General features: G+C 44.2%; 1 pseudogene; it reads right to left on the bottom strand.

Moving 5' to 3' along the window:
* The window catches only part of LOC137257586 (uncharacterized), a 37,295-nt pseudogene extending 25,369 nt beyond the window's left edge, over positions 1 to 11,926 (bottom strand).
* Between the last annotated feature and the right edge of the window lie 4,864 nt (positions 11,927 to 16,790).

A 16,790-nucleotide genomic window follows, 5' to 3' on the forward strand; every position in this document is an offset into this window, starting at 1 on the left:
CAGTTGGTACATTTTTTAAAATCACTGTCACAATCTTCTGTTGTGTGTGTTTTCTCACCACAGTGAGCGCACACAACAGACAATGTGCAGGTATTTACGCCATGCCCATACTTTTGGCACTTGAAGCATCTCAATGGATTTGGAATGTACGTTTCCACTTTGAGTTGACAGTAACCAGCCTTTATTGATGTGGGAGCAGTCGGAGTAGAAAAACAGAACAAATATGTGTTTGTTTGTTGGATCTCATTGTTTTTCCGGGTAGTGAAACGTTTTACATATAGTACACCTTGTTCCTTCATTTCTGAGGCAATATCAATCTCCAGCATATCAGCAAAAAGGCAGTCTCGGTCTCTCACTATGCCTTTGCTGGTGTTAAGTGTTCGGTGGGCAGAGACTGATACGGGAATGCCGACAAAAGATTTAGTTGACAGGAGATTAGTTGCTTGTTGCCTCTTACTGCATTCAATGAGAAGAGATCCTGAACGCAAACGTCTAACGTTTTTAACATCTCCTGCTATGCCTTGTATGCCTTTTGAAATGGCAAAAGGGTTCAGCTTCAGAGGTGTCTTGTCAACGGTCTCAAGTACTATGTAACGTGGCCAATGGTCAATAGATGTGGAGGGTCTGAGTTCATTAATATCAGGTTCTGTGTCAAGAGGACGTTTTTTCTTGGTGACAGGGGTTTCGTAAGCCATGGCTAGTGCTTTAAGGTTCATCATCCGAGCTCCCCACCCACCACGGAGTATCACAAGGACAATGCTAAAAACAAGTGGGTTTCCAACTTGCAGCACCAAGGATACTCGGATGATATACTCCAGCAGAAGAGTTATAAATAACAAATCCACCAGATTGGCCCATGAGCCACCGCCTTCTGGGCATAAGACTCTAGGCAAAGTTCAAAACATCAGTGTCAAAAATCGTGAACATTTGATATAAACAAATGTACCAAGTCCAAAAGTAAAGCATTTGCAAATTAAATGTGTGTAATGACATACAAGTCCATACACAGGGCTTGGCGTGACCAGCCGATTGATAGAATCGGGCCGATTCTACCACCCGTCTAGGTGAAGTAAGGGCCAAAGTGGTGTGTTGAGCAGCAGGAACACGGTTCAGGCTCCTACTGCCCTCAACCACCAGACTACCGTCCTCCACCGACACGGGACGCAACCCACGGCAAACAGGTTGCCCAATTCGGTCACTCCTTGCGACCAGCAATGGGGTGCTATGGACCTAGTTGACCCGGGTCCACACGGGGGTTTGAACGGCTCTTGGCGTGACCCAGCACCCACCACGAGGAGGTGGCCGTTCACGGGTGCCAGGAGACGAAAGTAGACGGGAAGGAGATATATTGGCTAGCTCAATGCCGCAAGCAGACAGAAAAGGTTTCACTCTAAGTCCCAGAGGCGGAAGAAGAGAAGACTTTTTATTGTACAGATCCTCATAAAGAGGATTAAAAACACAGTTAAATGCAGGAATGGCTTCATTAGAATATAGTTTTGTTATATACTGTAAGGAGAGTTTTATACGTCGTTGAGTAAGAGATGGCTCATCGGCCTCGACGTAAAGACTGTCAATAGGAGAAGTTCTAAATGACCCAAGACGTAGTCTTAGACCTTGATGGTGGATAGAATCAAGTAGTTTGAGGTTGCTTTTACAGGCTCCACCATAAACGATTGAGCCGTAATCAAGTTTCGAACGGATGAGAGATCTGTATAAGTGGAGTAGGGTAGTTTGGTCTCCTCCCCACTTTGAATTGGAAACAACTTTTAACAGATCAAGTGCCTTCAGGCATTTAGTTTTAAGTGATTTAATGTGGGGTAGAAAAGTTAGATGTGAGTCGAAAATAAGACCCAAGAACTTGGCCTCCTTTACTACTTTGATGGGGGTGCCATTTAAAAATAGTTCTGGATCTTTATGCGGTTTATACTTTCTGCAGAAATGCAAACAATTTGTTTTTGTTATAGAAAATTTAAACCCGTTTTCAAGTGACCATTTTTCAATTTTATTGAGACAAATTTGTAATTGCCTCTCTATTGTATGCATATTTCTACCTCTACAAGAAACATTAAAATCATCCACAAATAGTGATCCATCTACTGAATCACTTAAAACCTTAGAAAGACTATTGATTTTAATACTAAATAAAGTCACAGACAAAATACTGCCTTGTGGAACACCCTGATCTTGAGGAAAATAGTCTGAGAGGGTTGATCCCACACGTACTTGAAACTGTCTGTCATTTAGAAAATTGGATATAAACTGAGGCAAGCGACCTCTCAACCCAAAAGAATATAAATCTTTCAAAATACCATGCTTCCAAGTAGTATCATATGCTTTTTTGAGATCAAAAAAGATTGATACTGCATGTTGTTTTTTAATGAAAGATTTTTTTACAAATGATTCTAACCGAACCAAGTGGTCAATTGTGCTTCGGTTTTTACGAAAACCACATTGTATATCAGTAATCAGATTGTTGGTTTCCAAAAACCAAACTAAGCGATTATTTACCATTCGCTCCATGGTTTTGCAAACGCAGCCAGTTAATGAAATAGGTCGGTAATTTGATGGATCTGTATGATCCCTCCCAGGCTTTGGAGTAGGAACAACTATGGCTTTTCGCCATGAAGGGCGGAAATGTTGTGTTATCCAAATATGGTCAAAAATGCCTAGTAACGTTTCGAGACATGATTCAGGCAAGTGTTTTAAGAGTTGGTAATGGATATCATCAGGTCCTACTGCAGTATCGTGAGCCTGTGATAGCGCAGTATGAAGTTCATGTAATGAAAATACCTCATTATAATCTTCACCGTTATCAGATTTAAAATTTACTGGTTTCTTCTCTTGGTGTGTTTGATAAGTCTGGAATTTTGGATGATAATTTGAGGAGGACGAATGTTTAGCCAAAGTTTCACCCAACTTGTTCGCAATATCAGATTTTTCAGTTAGTACGTTATTATCATTTTTGAGATGCTGAATACCACTGGATTTGGAACCCTTGCCTTTAATTTTTTGGATCATATTCCATACCCTTGACATAGGAGTACGGGAATTTATTTTGGAAACGTAATTTTTCCAAGTATGACGTTCGTCGAGCTTTAGCGTAACTGATTTTTACATTATTTAAGTTATGAACAGTGGGGTGAAGACGAAAATATTTCTCTGCTTTCTTCCTCTTTTTCCTAGCCTGTTTGCATTCATCATTAAACCATGGTTTACGGATGTGCGGATTTACAGAGGACTTAGGAATAGTTTCATCAGCTATATGTTTTAGTTTGTCTGAGAACAATTTAATTGGATCAGAGACATCAATGAAAAGGTTTGGTTTAAGTTCCATAAGGCAGGTGGCCTGAAATAATGGCCGATTGGCCTTTGAAAAATTCCATCTTGTTACAGGCAGATCATCGGAAGGGTTAATTGCTGTAAGTACTGTAGGAAAATGGTCACTACCACTAAGATCATTATGGACTGACCATTCAAACTCATTATAAACGTTTGAATCAGTGAGTGACAGGTCTAAAGACGAATATGTTCCCGTTGCAGGATGCAAATACGTGTTAGAGCCATCATTGAATATACATAAATTATTATCAGATATATACTCTTCAAGAACTTTCCCTTTACTGTTGGTATCAGGACTTCCCCATAATGGGTTATGTCCATTGAGATCACCCATTATGATACAGGGTTTTGGTAATTGGTCATACAAATCTTGAAGATCATTCTGATGGAGAATGGAAGAAGGGGAGATATACAAGGAACAAAGGGTAAGGGTTATATGTAAAGTAAGACGAACAGCAACAGCCTGAAGATTGGCTTTAAGAGGAACACGGCTATGAATAGTACCATGTCTCACCAATATGGAAGATCCACCAGTGGCTTTGTCACCAGGGGGTGAAAAAGAATGATAAGAATGGTATTTACGCAATTCGAACTTATCAGTATGTTTCAAGTACGTTTCTTGGTATATAATCCTGTGCTAGTAATTGCACTTCATTAAAATTGGTCCTAAGTCCTCTGCAATTCCATTGGATTAAGGAATTATTGTTCATTTAATAGCAGGTGGTAATACTGGGCCGACTTTTCCCCTTCCGAGGCGAACTGCTTCTATTTCGTGCACGGGGATGAGGAGAGACGTCCATGTCTTCTAAAAGTTGAAACTTGTTATAGACTTGTACAGGATCACGTGATCCCTTTTGTACTCGATCACATTTATGTCTATAATCTACTTTATGACAAGGATTTTTCACTGAAGGAGATATTGTTTGTGATTCAGTCTGGCAAGCTGATGTGGCATGATTCTTATCACCAGCAGAATCTGATGTACTTAAAGTTTGTTTGTCAGCTTTAACCCAGGTGATATCTGTCTGACATGAAACAGACAGCACATATTTAGCATGAGGGCGAGCAACGACAGCAGAGTATGTTATACTTGATGACTGAGGCAAGGCTGCATTTACTAAACGTTTAGCCTCATGATAGGTGACATTCTTTTGAGTTTTGATTTTGATAATTTCATATTCACGTTTCCAGATTTCACATGACTTTGATGAAGACATATGGTCTCCCAGACAATTAACACATTTTGGAGAAGACAAACAGTCAGAACCTTCATGATCTTCTTCACCACATCTGTAGCATGTTGCACGATTCCTGCAAGATTGGGCACCGTGACCAAACTTTTGACACTTGTAACAACGAAGTGGATTTGTTATATTTTGCTCCAGTTCGATATTACAATATCCAGCTTTGATATACTTTGTATGTTTCGGTTGTGAAAAAGAAATCAAATGAGTATTTGTATTGAAAGTTTCTCCATTTTTTTCTTAAAAGTGAATCGTTTGACATGAGTGACTCCTTTATTTTGTAGTTCAGTGGCGATTTCTGTTTCACTCATGTGGGCAAGCCACCGGTCTCTGTCTCTCAAGATGCCTTTGCTGCTGTTCAAAGACATATGGGGAGAAACAGATACTGCAGTATTTGGAAGCTGTTTTGTACTATGAGGGTAGCTGACTGTTTCACTGTTTTACATTCTATGAGGAGAAACCCAGATCTAAGTTTTGTAACAGCTTGGACATCCCAAACAAGTCCATTAATTGCTTTTGATCTGGCAAATGGATTGAGTTTTAGAGGTTCACCGTCAGTAGAAGATACAACCAAAAATCTACTCCATGTATCCAGTAATCTCTTTGTAGCACTGTCCTCGTCCGAGGACAAACACTCATCTAGTGCTCGTTTATGTTTTTTTGGTTGAGCCATGGTTAATAATAGAAAGTTCACCATCCCAGCTCCCCACCCTCCACCGAGTATCACATGGACAATGCTATATACCAGTGGCTCTCCGACTGGCAGCACCAAGGATACTGGAATGGTATACTCCAGCAGAAGACTAATTCAAAATTAATCGATCCACCACATTGGCCCATGAGCTATATTCTGGGCATAAGACTCTAGGCAAAGTTCATAACATCAGTTTTCAAATCTAAAAATGTTTTATATGAATGAAAAAGCCAAGGCCAAAATTGAAAAAGTACAAAATCAAATCTGTGCAATAACATAAATAATCCACGCACAGGGCTTGGCATGACCAGCCGATTGGTCGAACCGGGCCCATTCGACCACCCGTCTAGGCGAAGTCAGGGCCAAAGTGGTGTATTGAGCAACAGGAACACGGTTACAGGTCCCTATTGCCCTCAACCACCAGGATCCCTTCCTCCCCCGACACAGGGCCTCAACCCACGGCAAACGGGTTGGTGGACCAAATATCCCCCGGGTCCACTACGGGGGTGTCGGCGAGCTCTTAGCATTACCCAGCACCCACCACGAGGAGGTGGCTCGCCACGGGTGCGTGTACCCTCAAAGCGGGTTGAAGTATTATAAAATCATTGTCCTCCTGAGTGAGTGAGTGAGTTAACATTTAACGTCACATCAGCAGTATTGCAGCCATATCGTGACGAGAGCATTCTTAAAAAGGAATCTATGTATATCATAAAAACCTGTCAACGAAGGACAGTAAAACAACTAGAATATCACAATACGAAATAAAACTAGCGTGAAAAGTTAAAACTAATATTCCTATTGAGACAAAACAATATAAAAACAGGCTATATAGATCACCAACAACTGAAGGTAGATCACCATACTAAGGGCCATGGGGACGTACAGTACTTCTGCTACCTGCATGGTCCCTAACTGGATTTACATCATCCCCTCAGCTGCTGGTGATTGTATGCAAGATTAGCCACAAATTAAAATGACACATATTCTACGGCTAAGACAAAATGGAAGATCAAATTTGACTTCAAATGTTTTGGGACTTACGTACCCTCTCAGGAGGACAATAATTTTACAGTGCTTTAACCCCCCTCGAGGATACAGCCACTAACACTCTAAGTTACTAATTCAAACTTCCAAGCATAAAATATTTTTCTATTTACAATTCATTTAGCAAATCTAATTCTTTTTAAAATGCAATAATTAAATGAGAGCTAACAGACGTAAAAAGATCCTTCAAGGTTCGTGAATTAAAATATTTATCCCATGTAGTAGTATAGGGAATGACAGTTCTGGACCACTTTCAAGAAAAGTCTCTACAAAGCCTTATTTACTAAATAAGGCTTTGGTTGGGACCTTAGTTCTTGCTACTATTACCCCTACTACAAAAAGGTTGGGTGCCTATGTCACGTTTATATCGATGAAACAGTTTAACGTGAACCGCCTACGATCTCTTTGGTGTTCATAATAAAGGCTTGCTGGGCTTTTTGTATCCCCTGTGCTATGTACTTTTTTTTCTCGTCCTCGCTGATAGCAGACTTACGAGACTTGGATCGAATATCTTGTTTCATTCCGTTATATTTTTTGAGTTCAGAGAGGATTGAACGAAACTCCTCTTCTGAGATCTTACTATCAGAGAGTGCCGTGGAAATACGTTCACTCACTGTGTTCAGCTTTGCTTCGGCCAGAACCCTGATCTCGTCGTGTTTCAATGCCTTACGATGCAGTCTGCGTGATACCAACTTAAGCGCCAACCCTAACACCCCCGCTATCCCAGCTGTTATTTCAAAACCTAGCACTATAGGTGCAGCCACGATGGTGGTTAACAACCCAACGCCTGCCGCCCCTAGTCCCATGCTGGTTGCCATAAGGGTAGTGTCAGCCCCGTCCACGATATTGAAAGCTCTATTGTACTTCTTACATAGTGCTTTCCGCGTGTCACGGTCTTGTTCTAGTTGACGTTTCACATCACATAACTGCCTCAAGCGGAACCCATCTACGGTTTCCAACGTCTTCGCTACTTCCTCTACGACTGGGTACAGACCCATCCTATAATATATATTATGAAAGATATTTTAATTGGGTTTCAGTTAATAGTCCATAAGTGAATTTGAATTCTACAAGTTCTAGACCACTCTTCAGGGTAATAGGTGAGAGGTTAATAGACTTTCCTGTTGTAATAAAAACCCCACTGAGGCTTATTAAGCGGTTTATATGACCCGGGGTATCCCGTTGTATAACAATACGACAATATTGACCTATGTGTTCGTCATACCAGTGTATTGTCAACCCGGGTACAATTTGGTGTACTCTTGAGGTGTTTTCATTGCTTGAATAAAAGAAGAATTCTATGATGAGTGTGGAAGGGGAAAATATCTCAACAATATTTACTATATTACCCAAACGATTGCTAAATGTTAATTTATTGTTTGACCAAACACTTAACCCATTTTTTTTGTTACAAATAGTTACCATGGGTAATCTACTCTCCGGAATGAAATCCCCGACCCAGCTACCGTTATTACTAATCTTAGAGATCACCTCATCTGCGTCCATTGTGATATAAGGTGAGGCGAGTGTTAAGTTGATCACCCATTTGGGCTCTTTAAAATCTGATAACGACACCCGTCTGTACACGTTGTCTTTGAAGTGTAGGATATATAAGGCGTCTTCCTCACCAGGCTGATCGAATCCCTCCGTATCTCCTAGGTCATTAAGCGTAGTGTTGGGATGATGACTGGTCATTATTATACTATTATGATATAATTTCCAACTGGTTTTTTGATAATAGTTCAGGGGTGAACTTCATACCCATGAAGTGTATGTTGGCAGGCAGGAAGATATTGGTTAGTGATATCTTGTTTTCCACGATCACGTTGACCCCCTGCAGACTGCTGTTGGAGCCGACACCCACCCGCACGTAAACGTTGCAAACTTGATACTGGTGTCGTTTCACCCACCCGAGTTTGATCATCTTCACGATCTCGACATCATTCCCGATGGTTCCCCTAGGTAAACTTTGATGATCAGTGTTGAGTTTGCCGGTAGACTCTCTAGTATAGTGACCACGCCTTCGAATTCAGACACCAACTGCAATTTCACGTTTTGTATGGCCGGTTTACTCGATAGCATGTGGGCTGCCATAGTGTTGAGTGGGCTGACGACTATGCTACGTCTCTGAGTTGGGACGTAAGCCACGAGCAGGGTTCCATTGTTCACAACTTTGTTTAGGTGGTTGTCTTTGTTATCCGTGAACACGTAGGGAGAGACGAGTCTAATATTGAGAAACCAGTCGTCGTTATCGGGTAACAACATCCACTTGTCATCTTCGGTGAAGACGAGCATATATGGTTTGTTTCGGGCGACGGTAGTGCTCTCAACATCGTCTAAGTCGAACAGTTTACCCCCGAACGATGGGTATATTATCCAGTTATTATCACCGGTATTGACAAGGGCGTACTTAGTGTTGACTGTTGCTCTTGTGGTATCTACTATATCACTTAGGGTTCCACCGGAGGGGATTTCAACGCGTTTGTAAATGTTGTTTTTCAGTTGCAAGGCGTACGATTTACCATCTACTCCGGGAGCGTCGAAACCGCGCGTGTCTCCTAGGTCGGAGATCCCGATATTGACGCATTTTTTCACTATGGGACCTTGGGCGCTGGTCATTTTACATGAAGCGTTAAGCTGAGGTATCCTATATTTACAGGATTATGATTTATATCTAACACCGATATTGTCAGCTCAGGTATGTTGCCCTGGTTAATCTCTTATACTGCCGTGGTGAAAACGACTCGGTTCTACCGTCGTTGTATTTCTCAGTTTTCACCGGCACTGCTCTCAGTATAGTGGAAGGGTGACCTCCTTGAATGTTGTACGTTGTGCTCACCTGACCGAGATGAATGTACAGCTCTCGGTGCGGTACTAGATCGGGTAACTTCGTGCCTGTGATGGTTGTTGTTGGTTTTATCTCGTCAGGAGACATACCGAGTATCCTCGCTAATGGTCGGCCGAGCCTCAAGGGGTTTCTTCCGTTGTTGATTAACACCACTGTACCGTTTGAGTCGTTCATCTTGAGTTCGGCTCCCAGGGGTTTGAAGACCTCGTCGTTTAGAGAGCACACGCTGTAGTAGCCGTCAGTTATCTGGCTGCGAGTTCCACTGACGAACAGCTTATTGTTGCTGATATTGATGTTAGTCCATTGCGGTAGGTAGGTGATATCGCAGAGTGCGACTTCGAGTTGGCCTGACGTGTTATCGATCGCGTGCGTCAGCTGAACGGCCTCACCGCTCGTTATTCCTGGAAGTGTTATGTACATATTATAATATATGAATTATATATTATAATATGGACTTAGCACACTTGAAAATCGTGGTGAATGCAGATGGCATGGGGTTTAAAACAACCTTTATTAATATCTTTGAAAACTATATCGTGTCCGTTAATAACGCGCAGGCGGTGGTAAACTGGAATCAAAACCCAATGCAGTTTTGGCAGAACCAACTCAACTTTGCTGTGTGGTGTGCGACGACAGGGTCGGGTGTGACACCAGACTACAGTATAGACGAACTGAGTAAGGCGGTTATTTTGTTTCATATTTATTATCAAATGACACGAATATTGAAGGAAATAAAGGCTCCTCTTCCCCAAGATATAGGGTGGAATATGACGAATAACGGCTATGATAGACGCGCTTATGAACGTATTTGTGGGGAGTTTGAGATTCCAACGAATAAAGACTTTCGCCTTCCTGGTGTGAACCATGGTCTCGGTATAGTTCTCGTGTACTTCTACAGGTCCGGAACATATCAGGCCGGTTCTAAAGATGGTTCATACAACCCACACCGTCATACATTTACAGGCCCCACAACGAATGAACAGATCCATGTCAGCTGTATAAAGCAAACCAATCCTGATGCAGCCACAGCCTGGACTAAAATGATCTCAAAAACATCGAAAGAATTCACTCGTGCTGGTACAATACGCTTGAACGACTCGATTCGAACGTACGTGTGGGCGCTGTTGGGTGCGCAGTCTATGACGTGTTCCAACATCCTCGTTAAGGGAACTGCTTACAACGCTCAGAAACAGTTCGTTTCTAACGTTGAGGATGCTATCAATTCTCCAGTTGATCTCCCGCGGGCCATCGAACGCTACCAAAACGTGTTAGAATACGCCAGATCGAAAGTCAATTACGTGTTCGGCGTGGGGTTGTACATGGCTCCGAGTGATATGCAACTGAGAATAAAAAAAGTGGTGGGTTATAACAACAAAATAGTCATAGCCACGAAGGATCAAAAGTTGGGTATCAACCCCGATATTAACACCACCTATATCCCACACATCCCACCACGTGAAACGGGTATAGTGGCGCCACCCCCGGAGCCTAAAGTTCATGTGCCCCCCACACACACCCATATTCAGGCCCCTCATGTGCAGGCCTCCTATCAGCAGCATATTGATAGTAAAACGGCCCTGGTGGTTGGTGGGGTAGCTTTGGGACTTATTTGGTTAAAGATTTTTTAGCCGCTACGTACACCAGACCCGCCACGGCGACGATGGCTGCCCACAGGCTTTGACTGAGCCACATGGCAGTTTTAGACAGAGCGCTCAACAACCACGAGACGATGCTACCCAGGATGCCGGGAAGGGCTTCGGCGGCTTTACCAGCCAGTTTAGCTAGGCCTTCCCCGAGTTTTTTTATCCAGTCTTTAACACCACCGCCTGTGGGAGTGGGAGTTTCCCCGCCGGCAGGTGTGGGGGTTCCCCCTGTCAGTGACACCACCAACGTTGATATGATGAAACCCAATGCAGTCAGAATGCTGGCGATGGTGATCCCTTGCTCTCGGAACAATATCTGAATCCTGTCTGCTAACGTGGTGTCTCGGTAGAGGACTTGATTGATGGTTTCCCGCACACGGTTGACCTGGGATCGAAGCTTTTCTTTGTAGCCGGACGCTGTCTCCAACCAGACCTGCCTTTCATCTTCCAAATTACGTATTCGTTCCTCGATGGTGGCTTTCATAGACTCGTCCTCAGTTTCACCGAGCTTTTCCTTTTCACGGGCGATGTGGTCGTCTATCTCACTCACTTTGGCCGTGCTTTTCCAGAGCTGACCACGAATGGTTTGCATCAACAGGTCCAACCCCTTCAGTTCCCGAAAGGTAGTTTCGAGGCCCGGGAAGGGCTTGTTCTCGTAATCAGCCAAAACCTTTTCAATATCATAAGTCATGTTTTGAACCGATGTGGCGTCCCTGATGACTTCCAGATCTTGATTGACCTTCGGGGGAATCTTACGTCGCGCGCCACCGTAATCTCTGAAACCTAGTTCATTTTGGACAAAGTCAGTATCATATTTCCTGACCAATGTTGATAAAGCAAGCGGTTGTCTCGTTTTTTGATGAAAGAGATCGATCTCCTGGTTATTATATAAAAAACGCAGCTTACCCTTGTCGAGGGTAAACTTGGTATAGTCTCGCCACAACGGCTTGATTTTGTCTCTTTCTTCAACTGCTTTGTAATAATCGTCGACGGCGCCCTTCACGAGTGTGGTCCTTGGTGAGAATGAGGTCTCCTGCTCGACAGCCGGATTACTGAATGAGGTCTCCTGGTCATCATTGAATGCCTGGGCACTATCGTCCCACATCTCCGTCATAGGTATGTCTTCATCCATTATTTAGTATTAAAAATATATTTCGTTTATATATAATAATGTACGGCAGAAAATTAGATCCTTTCAGAAGATTGAGAGAACCATTAGGAGCCAGAGCCGTGCGCCAGTTGGTGACCATCACCAACAATCCCAGCAAGATAGACCAGAATCAAACTCTGCTGGTTAGATTTCCAAACCTTGGTGAGAATGACCTCATTGTACCAGGCACTGTTCGACTGGCGTTCAATATCACGTTGACCTCCGACAACGACAAACGCGAGCTAGTGCGGAACGTGGGCCGAGCCATCATCAACAAAACGACCGTCAAGATCAGCGGTAACGAGGTGCTGAGCATCGACGACAGCGACGTGTTTCACTGCTACAGGGATCTCTGGAAAAGCGAGGGAGAACGAGTTAATGGTGTGTACCAGGGCATCAGCAAATCAACCCGGGCGCGCATAGGGTATGTCTTCACGCAAGACCAGCAAGACAAGCTATCGGACGGTGAAAAGGCCATCGCTCGAGCATACGGGAATCGATTCTGCGTGCCGCTAGACTTCGAGTTGCTCACGGGACACGCGCCGTTTTACCAGGCCGCGCTGGGTGATAGGCTCGAATACGAGCTCACGTTTAACGACTATAGCAAAGTAGTGCGTACGCCGAACGGTGATGAGGCCAGTTATGCCATAGACAACATCTCTCTGGAGTTCGACATGGTCACTAGCCCGGAGCTGGCCAGGCAGGTTCGAAGCCAGTACTCTGGGAAGATGGCCATCCTGTACGATCGCGTACTGAGGCATAGATCAGTCGTGCGAGATAAGAGCGACACTGTGTGGAATATAAACCTGAACGTGCCGGCGCGATCGATGAAAGGTATCCTGGTCGTCCCCGTGGAGTATTACGATCCATTCCGGAGGGACAGCGAGAAGTTTTTCAACCCCGAGATTGAAAAGGTGGAAGTGACCATTGAGGGCGTGCCCAACCAGCTGTCCAGTCATGGTATGAGACCACACCAGCAGTGGGATGAGATAAAAAAGCTACCAGTGGGGGATTATATAACAAAGGACCTGGACCTCGGCTCTGTGCAGATCGGTGAATACCTGACCACCAAGTACGCCCTATGGTTGGACATGCGATCCACGGATGATGATAAACTGCACGGTAGCGGGCGCCGTATAGATAACGGCAGCGAAGGGATAACCATCCAGATTACTAAGAAAGCTCAAACCGCTGGTAAGTTGAAATTATATCTGTACGTTATTATGGACGCGCAACTTAATATAGACAATGGGAGATTCGTGCAAGCCATCTACTAGTGGGGGAGACCCCCGTGGGTACCCACAACTACCCACTGACCCACACTGCGCCATAGTGTGCGGGCAGACTGGCTGTGGGAAGACCGTTTTCGTGTTGGATATGTTAGAGGGTTACTACAAGGATGTGTTCGATAACATCGTTATCATGTGCCCTACTCTGAGCATGAATAAAACGTACGCGCGACCTTGGGTGATGACGGACCCGGACGTACACAAAATCGACCCTGGGACACGCCTGCAGGACTGGTTGAAAGCTCTTCACGAGAAATTTAAAGGGGAACCGACGCTGTTCATACTGGACGACTGCAGCGCTAATCGCGAGATAACAAAAAAGAGAGACATGCTATCGTACCTGGCCTTCTCCGGCCGGCATGCAAATCACAGCGTCTGGGTGCTAACGCAGAAGTTCAACTCGGTGTTGAAAGACCTCAGGGAGCAGACGCGATGGGTGGCCTTATTTCACTGCAAGGACAGGGATTCGTTTGAGGAGTGTTTGAGAGAGAACGATGTGATGAGCAAATTAGAATGGGAACGGGTGAAGAAACAGCTCGCTGAAACTAAACACGCTAAGCTCGTGCTCAAGACCGACCAACCAGTGGCATATAGAGTATGCTAAGCAAAGCTAAGCAAAGCTAAGCAAAGCTAAGCAAAGCTAAGCAAAGCAAAGCTAAGCAAATGCTAAGTATTGCTATGATATTCGAAGTGTTTGTCGTGTGCAACTTAACCTTCATTTCTCTGTGTTTTGTCTGCATCGGGTATTATATAGTTAAAACTAAATCTTACTTGTTATATTATAAGATGGAGTGTGAGGAATTGCTCGAACAGTTGGTACCTGGGGGTACGGCAGGCCCCACTGTGGGGTGTACCCCCACTGATGATAAGCGAGAGAAACTGGTGGCGTTGGCTGTTGGTGGCAAAGCCAAACATTACTTTGGAGACTACACTCCGGATAAAATTCACAAAATGTCAGCCGAAGAAATCGATAAGCTGTACGCTAGATACGAGTCCCGGCTCGGAGCAGAAATGACAAAGACAATAGGATCGGCTATGACCCAGATATACACCGGTATTGTGTCATACTTCCTTCCCATTCCACCAGAGCGCCGACTTTACCTGTGGGAGGACCTAGATAAAGACCCTTTTATCGAACACGCCGTGAGCTCTATCAGCTGCGAGCTGTACCACAAATATGGTATGTTGTTGGCTCCAGTGACGGCGGCGATTATCACAGCAAAACTTTGTCAATTTGAGAGAAAGAATAATAATAATAGTATAGATGGATGCTGCACAGGAGACCCCTCCCGAGGTGAGGGAAACCCCAGTGGTGGTACCCCCCACACCCCCAACAGTGGAGGAGACCCCTTCACAGGAACCCCCAGTGGGGGTACCCCCAACAGTAACCAGGCAGAAGAATCCTAAGAGAGTAGCTGCCGGTAAAAAACGGTGGTGTAACCAACATAAAGTGGCCAACCCAACCCGACTGTTGTTGGCTGTAGGCGTAACTGCTGCCTTGGCTATCTCGTGGTTATACGTGGGGGTACCCTCCCACAGTGAGCCACCAGCCAACAGTGAGCCCCCCACCCCCACGGTAGACCCGCATATCATGTTATAATTTTAATATTTTTATATCATATACATAATGTCTGAGGGGAAAACGTTCGTCAACGACGCATTCCACGCCACAGTGGTCGCCAGTCTAGCCGTAGGGTACGCTCGGTTGACTAAAATGGTGCTTAAACAACCAACTATCAAGCTAGATTTCAACCTGCAGGATATGGGTATGCTCATAATGAACCTTGGTATGGCGATGGCCACAAAAGACATCCTAGTAAAACAAGGAATAATACCTGATAATATAATGAAATAAATATAGGATGGCCACGATAGCTATGATGGTTGGTGGGGCGTTAGTGAATGCCCTGGCATTTTCCGGGAGTAATTTCCTCTTCTCAAAACTACGAGATGATCACGCGGCTGAAATACAGGAAGAAAGGAAGCGGCACGATCTCGCTACTGAGAAATTACAAAGGGCACAGGTCGAGTACACTAAAAAACGCCTCCAGAGGATCGATTTTATTAACGAACAACTCACGCGTGAAAACCATGCCGTTCAAACATTCAACGATGTCGATGAAGCAATGAAAGAATACTACCTACTAACTGGTAAACGATTGGAACCGCTCAATAAACCCACACTCGCTCAGTACTACACACCATCCAAGGGACAAATGAATCGTGAACTGGGCTTCACAGTGTTGGGTATAGCAGCTACTGCGTTGGTTGCGAAGCAATTAAATTAAAATACCTATATAAGTAAACATGAGACCCGCTCCATACCGATGCGAATACATACTTATGGGGAAGACCGAAGCCTGTGGTAGGAAATGCAGGAATCAGGGGTTCTGTTGTTTCGATATGGGAAGTCCTAACTACACGTGTTCTGTGTGTGGTATCGGGGTTAAAGGGCACTACTGTCTATGTAAAGCTCATGGAGCGAACGTAGTCAGACATCAACTCATCTACGAGAATAAAAAAGGCTATATAAAAGAACGTAGGCGACTGCTCAAGATAGACTCCAATTACAGTGCGTGAAACAGCCACTTAAGGGTTACCTCCCTTTACTGTGAACCAATTAGACATTGGTTCTCTTAGGTGTAAACACTATGTCTACTGTACGCGAGCTGAAGCGGGTCGCAAAACAGAGAGGTGTGATCGGGTATTCTCGAATGCGGAAGTCAGCATTGTTGAGATTACTAGGTTTAGAAGCCCCTCCTATGGTAACACAATTAAAAGCTCAAGCAAAACAGCTTGGATACACGGGTTATTCAAACCTGGGGAGAGCCGGGTTAACCGCATTGTTATCACATGCCCCCGTAGCAAAACCTCCCACTGTAAAACAACTGAAAACCGAGGCACACGATTTGGGTTTAGGCGGGTATTCCTGTATGAGAAAACCACAGCTTGTAGAATTATTACGACAGAATAGAGCTATTGACCTACAGTTCGTGCGCACTGAGCGCGCTGTAGGCAACTATTTGAGAGGTTGGCGCATGCACGTTGATAGACACATAGACATTACAGATATCAAGCCTCTGATAGCTGATAAGGTCAACCAGGAACTAAATAACCTAGGAAGTATCAAGTTTCAGATCACAGTGAAAATGTCGCTCGATAAGCAGGTTGGGAGTACCACTGAATATGTTCAGCCTTACTTCCGAGGTCAACAAGAGGTCGTCACACATACAGAGACCATTGACACATCAATCGATACCAGTTTTCAGCAGATACGAGAATACCTAGAACGCTACACACACTTGGGGTCCGGGTGGGCTGTAGATAAAATCGATAATGTCTATCTAGACATAGGTAACTACGTGCCGTTCAGAGGCGGGTCATACCTAGCCTTGCCTCCCTACTATAGGAACAAACATGCCATAGTAAACGTTAAGAATAGAGGAAACGATTGCCTGAGGTTAGCTATCAGGTCAGCCTTATTTCCAGCTGGCACTCATTCAGATAGGCTTTCTAGCTATCCCCAAGACGATGGGCTC

The sequence above is a fragment of the Haliotis asinina genome, chromosome 12, assembly GCF_037392515.1.
Source record: "Haliotis asinina isolate JCU_RB_2024 chromosome 12, JCU_Hal_asi_v2, whole genome shotgun sequence".
NCBI lineage: Eukaryota > Metazoa > Mollusca > Gastropoda > Lepetellida > Haliotidae > Haliotis > Haliotis asinina.